We start from the raw sequence: 6,000 nt of genomic DNA on the forward strand, positions 1-6,000 counted from the left end.
GTTGCCAGGGTGTTCTGGATGGTTGTCAGGTTGTTGCTATGCTGTTGTTAAGTTGTTTTAACTCTGTTTTTAGTACATTGCTCTGCAGTTGCCAGGGTGTTCTGGGTGGTTGTCAGGTTGTTGCTATACTGTTGTTAAGTTGTTATAACTCTGTTTTTAGCACATTGCTATACAGTTACCAGGGTGTTCTTGGTGGTTGTCAGGTTGTTGCTATGCTGTTGTTAATTTCTTTTAACTCCGTTTTAAGCACATTGCTCTGCAGTTGCCAGGGTGTCCTGGATGGTTGTCAGGTTGTTGCTATGCTGTTGTTAAGTTGTTTTAACTCTGTTTTTAGCACATTGCTCTGCAGTTGCCAGGGTGTTCTGGGCGGTTGTCAGGTTGTTGCTATGCTGTTGTTAAGTTCTTTTAACACAGTTTTGAGCACATTGCTCTGCAGTTGCCAGGGTGTTCTAGCTGATTGTCAGGTTGTTGCTATGCTATTGTTAATTTCTTTTAACTCTGTTTTTAGCACATTGCTCTGCAGTTGCCAGGGTGTTTTGGGTGGTTGTCAGGTTGTTGCTTTGCTGTTGTTAAGTTGTTATAACTCTGTTTTTAGCACACTGCTATGCAGTTGCCAGGGTGTTCTGGATGGTTGTCAGGTTGTTGCTATGCTGTTGCTGAGTTGTTTTCTGTGTTTTTAGCACATTGCTCTGCAGTTGCCAGGGTGTTCTGGATGGTTGTCAGGTTGTTGCTATGCTGTTGTTATGTTGTTTTAACTCTGTTTTTAGCACATTGCTCTGCAGTTGCCAGGGTGTTCTAGCTGGTTGTCAGGTTGTTGCTATGCTGTTGTTAAGTTATTTTAACACAGTTTTGAACACATTGCTCTGCAGTTGCCAGGGTGTTCTAGCTGGTTGTCAGGTTGTTGCTATGCTGTTGTTAAGTTCTTTTATCTCTGTTTTTAGCACATTGCTCTGCAGTTGTCAGGGTGTTCTTGGTGGTTGTCAGGTTGTTGCTATGCTGTTGTTAAGTTGTTATAACTCTGTTTTTAGCACATTGCTATACAGTTGCCAGGGTGTTCTTGGTGGTTGTCAGGTTGTTGCTATGCTGTTGTTAATTTCTTTTAACTCTGTTTTAAGCATATTGCTCTGCAGTTGCCAGGGTGTTCTGGATGGTTGTCAGGTTGTTGCTATGCTGTTGTTAAGTTGTTTTAACTCTGTTTTTAGCACATTGCTCTGCAGTTGCCAGGGTCTTCTGGGTGGTTGTCAGGTTGTTGCTATGCTGTTGTTAAGTTCTTTTAACACAGTTTTGACCACATTGCTCTGCAGTTGCCAGGGTGTTCTAGCTGGTTGTCAGGTTGTTAGTATGCTGTTGTTAATTTCTTTTAACTCTGTTTTTAGCACATTGCTCTGCAGTTGCCAGGGTGTTTTGGGTGGTTGTCAGGTTGTTGCTCTGCTGTTGTTAAGTTGTTTAAACTCAGTTTTAAGCACATTGCTCTGCAGTTGCCAGGGTGGTCTGGGTGGTTGTCAGGTTGTTGCTATGCTGTTGTTAAGTTGTTATAACTCTGTTTTTAGCACATTGCTATACAGTTGCCAGGGTGTTCTTGGTGGTTGTCAGGTTGTTGCTATGCTGTTGTTAATTTCTTTTAACTCTGTTTTAAGCACATTGCTCTGCAGTTGCCAGGGTGTTCTGGATGGTTGTCAGGTTGTTGCTATGCTGTTGTTAAGTTGTTTTAACTCTGTTTTTAGCACATTGCTCTGCAGTTGCCAGGGTGTTCTGGGTGGTTGTCAGGCTGTTGCTATGCTGTTGTTAAGTTGTTATAACTCTGTTTTTAGCACATTGCTATACAGTTGCCAGGGTGTTCTTGGTGGTTGTCAGGTTGTTGCTATGCTGTTGTTAATTTCTTTTAACTCTGTTTTAAGCACATTGCTCTGCAGTTGCCAGGGTGTTCTGGATGGTTGTCAGGTTGTTGCTATGCTGTTGTTAAGTTGTTTTAACTCTGTTTTTAGCACATTGCTCTGCAGTTGCCAGGGTGTTCTGGGTGGTTGTCAGGTTGTTGCTATGCTGTTGTTAAGTTCTTTTAACACAGTTTTGAGCACATTGCTCTGCAGTTGCCAGGGTGTTCTAGCTGGTTGTCAGGTTGTTGCTATGCTGTTGTTAAGTTCTTTTAACTCTGTTTTTAGCACATTGCTCTTCAGTTGCCAGGGTGTTCTAGCTGATTGTCAGGTTGTTGCTATGCTGTTGTTAATTTCTTTTAACTCTGTTTTTAGCACATTGCTCTGCAGTTGCCAGGGTGTTTTGGGTGGTTGTCAGGTTGTTGCTTTGCTGTTGTTAAGTTGTTATAACTCTGTTTTTAGCACATTGCTATGCAGTTGCCAGGGTGTTCTGGATGGTTGTCAGGTTGTTGCTATGCTGTTGCTGAGTTGTTTTCTGTGTTTTTAGCACATTGCTCTGCAGTTGCCAGGGTGTCCTGGATGGTTGTCAGGTTGTTGCTATGCTGTTGTTAAGTTCTTTTAATACAGTTTTGAGCACATTGCTCTGCAGTTGCCAGGGTGTTTTGGGTGGTTGTCAGGTTGTTGCTCTGCTGTTGTTAAGTTGTTTAAACTCAGTTTTAAGCACATTGCTCTGCAGTTGCCAGGGTGTTCTGGGTGGTTGTCAGGTTGTTGCTATGCTGTTGTTAAGTTGTTATAACTCTGTTTTTAGCACATTGCTATACAGTTGCCAGGGTGTTCTAGCTGGTTGTCAGGTTGTTGCTATGCTGTTGTTAAGTTCTTTTAACTCTGTTTTTAGCACATTGCTCTGCAGTTGCCAGGGTGTTCTGGGTGGTTGTCAGGTTGTTGCTATGCTGTTGTTAAGTTGCTATAACTGTTTTTAGCACATTGCTATACAGTTGCCAGGGTGTTCTTGGTGGTTGTCAGGTTGTTGCTATGCTGTTGTTAATTTCTTTTAACTCTGTTTTAAGCACATTGCTCTGCAGTTGCCAGGGTGTTCTGGATGGTTGTCAGGTTGTTGCTATGCTGTTGTTAAGTTGTTTTAACTCTGTTTTTAGCACATTGCTCTGCAGTTACCAGGGTGTTCTGGGTGGTTGTCAGGTTGTTGCTATGCTGTTGTTAAGTTCTTTTAACACAGTTTTGAGCACATTGCTCTGCAGTTGCCAGGGTGTTCTAGCTGGTTGTCAGGTTGTTGCTATGCTGTTGTTAAGTTCTTTTAACTCTGTTTTTAGCACATTGCTCTGCAGTTGCCAGGGTGTTTTGGGTGGTTGTCAGGTTGTTGCTCTGCTGTTATTAAGTTGTTTAAACTCAGTTTTAAGCACATTGCTCTGCAGTTGCCAGGGTGTTCTGGGTGGTTGTCAGGTTGTTGCTATGCTGTTGTTAAGTTGTTATAACTCTGTTTTTAGCACATTGCTATACAGTTGCCAGGGTGTTCTTGGTGGTTGTCGGGTTGTTGCTCTGCTGTTGTTAATTTATTTTAACTCTGTTTTAAGCACATTGCTCTGCAGTTGCCAGGGTGTTCTGGGTGGTTGTCAGGTTGTTGCTATGCTGTTGTTAAGTTGTTATAACTCTGTTTTTAGCACATTGCTATACAGTTACCAGGGTGTTCTTGGTGGTTGTCAGGTTGTTGCTATGCTGTTGTTAATTTCTTTTAACTCTGTTTTTAGCACATTGCTCTGCAGTTGCCAGGGTGTTCTGGGTGGTTGTCAGGTTGTTGCTATGCTGTTGTTAAGTTCTTTTAACACAGTTTTGAGCACATTGCTCTGCAGTTGCCAGGGTATTCTAGCTGATTGTCAGGTTGTTGCTATGCTATTGTTAATTTCTTTTAACTCTGTTTTTAGCACATTGCTCTGCAGTTGCCAGGGTGTTTTGGGTGGTTGTCAGGTTGTTGCTATGCTGTTGTTAAGTTGTTATAACTCTGTTTTTAGCACATTGCTATGCAGTTGCCAGGGTGTTCTGGATGGTTGTCAGGTTGTTGCTATGCTGTTGCTGAGTTGTTTTCTGTGTTTTTAGCACATTGCTCTGCAGTTGCCAGGGTGTTCTGGATGGTTGTCAGGTTGTTGCTATGCTGTTGTTATGTTGTTTTAACTCTGTTTTTAGCACATTGCTCTGCAGTTGCCAGGGTGTTCTAGCTGGTTGTCAGGTTGTTGCTATGCTGTTGTTAAGTTATTTTAACACAGTTTTGAACACATTGCTCTGCAGTTGCCAGGGTGTTCTAGCTGGTTGTCAGGTTGTTGCTATGCTGTTGTTAAGTTCTTTTATCTCTGTTTTTAGCACATTGCTCTGCAGTTGCCAGGGTGTTCTGGGTGGTTGTCAGGTTGTTGCTATGCTGTTGTTAAGTTGTTATAACTCTGTTTTTAGCACATTGCTATACAGTTGCCAGGGTGTTCTTGGTGGTTGTCAGGTTGTTGCTATGCTGTTGTTAATTTCTTTTAACTCTGTTTTAAGCATATTGCTCTGCAGTTGCCAGGGTGTTCTGGATGGTTGTCAGGTTGTTGCTATGCTGTTGTTAAGTTGTTTTAACTCTGTTTTTAGCACATTGCTCTGCAGTTGCCAGGGTCTTCTGGGTGGTTGTCAGGTTGTTGCTATGCTGTTGTTAAGTTCTTTTAACACAGTTTTGACCACATTGCTCTGCAGTTGCCAGGGTGTTCTAGCTGGTTGTCAGGTTGTTAGTATGCTGTTGTTAATTTCTTTTAACTCTGTTTTTAGCACATTGCTCTGCAGTTGCCAGGGTGTTTTGGGTGGTTGTCAGGTTGTTGCTCTGCTGTTGTTAAGTTGTTTAAACTCAGTTTTAAGCACATTGCTCTGCAGTTGCCAGGGTGTTCTGGGTGGTTGTCAGGTTGTTGCTATGCTGTTGTTAAGTTGTTATAACTCTGTTTTTAGCACATTGCTATACAGTTGCCAGGGTGTTCTTGGTGGTTGTCAGGTTGTTGCTATGCTGTTGTTAATTTCTTTTAACTCTGTTTTAAGCACATTGCTCTGCAGTTGCCAGGGTGTTCTGGATGGTTGTCAGGTTGTTGCTATGTTGTTGTTAAGTTGTTTTAACTCTGTTTTTAGCACATTGCTCTGCAGTTGCCAGGGTGTTCTGGGTGGTTGTCAGGTTGTTGCTATGCTGTTGTTAAGTTCTTTTAACACAGTTTTGAGCACATTGCTCTGCAGTTGCCAGGGTGTTCTAGCTGATTGTCATGTTGTTGCTATGCTGTTGTTAATTTCTTTTAACTCTGTTTTTAGCACATTGCTCTGCAGTTGCCAGGGTGTTTTGGGTGGTTGTCAGGTTGTTGCTTTGCTGTTGTTAAGTTGTTATAACTCTGTTTTTAGCACATTGCTATGCAGTTGCCAGGGTGTTCTGGATGGTTGTCAGGTTGTTGCTATGCTGTTGCTGAGTTGTTTTCTGTGTTTTTAGCACATTGCTCTGCAGTTGCCAGGGTGTTCCGGATGGTTGTCAGGTTGTTGCTATGCTGTTGTTAAGTTCTTTTAATACAGTTTTGAGCACATTGCTCTGCAGTTGCCAGGGTGTTTTGGGTGGTTGTCAGGTTGTTGCTCTGCTGTTGTTAAGTTGTTTAAACTCAGTTTTAAGCACATTGCTCTGCAGTTGCCAGGGTGTTCTGGGTGGTTGTCAGGTTGTTGCTATGCTGTTGTTAAGTTGTTATAACTCTGTTTTTAGCACATTGCTATACAGTTGCCAGGGTGTTCTAGCTGGTTGTCAGGTTGTTGCTATGCTGTTGTTAAGTTCTTTTAACTCTGTTTTTAGCACATTGCTCTGCAGTTGCCAGGGTGTTCTGGGTGGTTGTCAGGTTGTTGCTATGCTGTTGTTAAGTTGTTATAACTGTTTTTAGCACATTGCTATACAGTTGCCAGGGTGTTCTTGGTGGTTGTCAGGTTGTTGCTATGCTGTTGTTAATTTCTTTTAACTCTGTTTTAAGCACATTGCTCTGCAGTTGCCAGGGTGTTCTGGATGGTTGTCAGGTTGTTGCTATGCTGTTGTTAAGTTGTTTTAACTCTGTTTTTAGCACATTGCTCTGCAGTTACTAGG

Source organism: Xyrauchen texanus, chromosome 15 (genome assembly GCF_025860055.1).
Source record: "Xyrauchen texanus isolate HMW12.3.18 chromosome 15, RBS_HiC_50CHRs, whole genome shotgun sequence".
NCBI lineage: Eukaryota > Metazoa > Chordata > Actinopteri > Cypriniformes > Catostomidae > Xyrauchen > Xyrauchen texanus.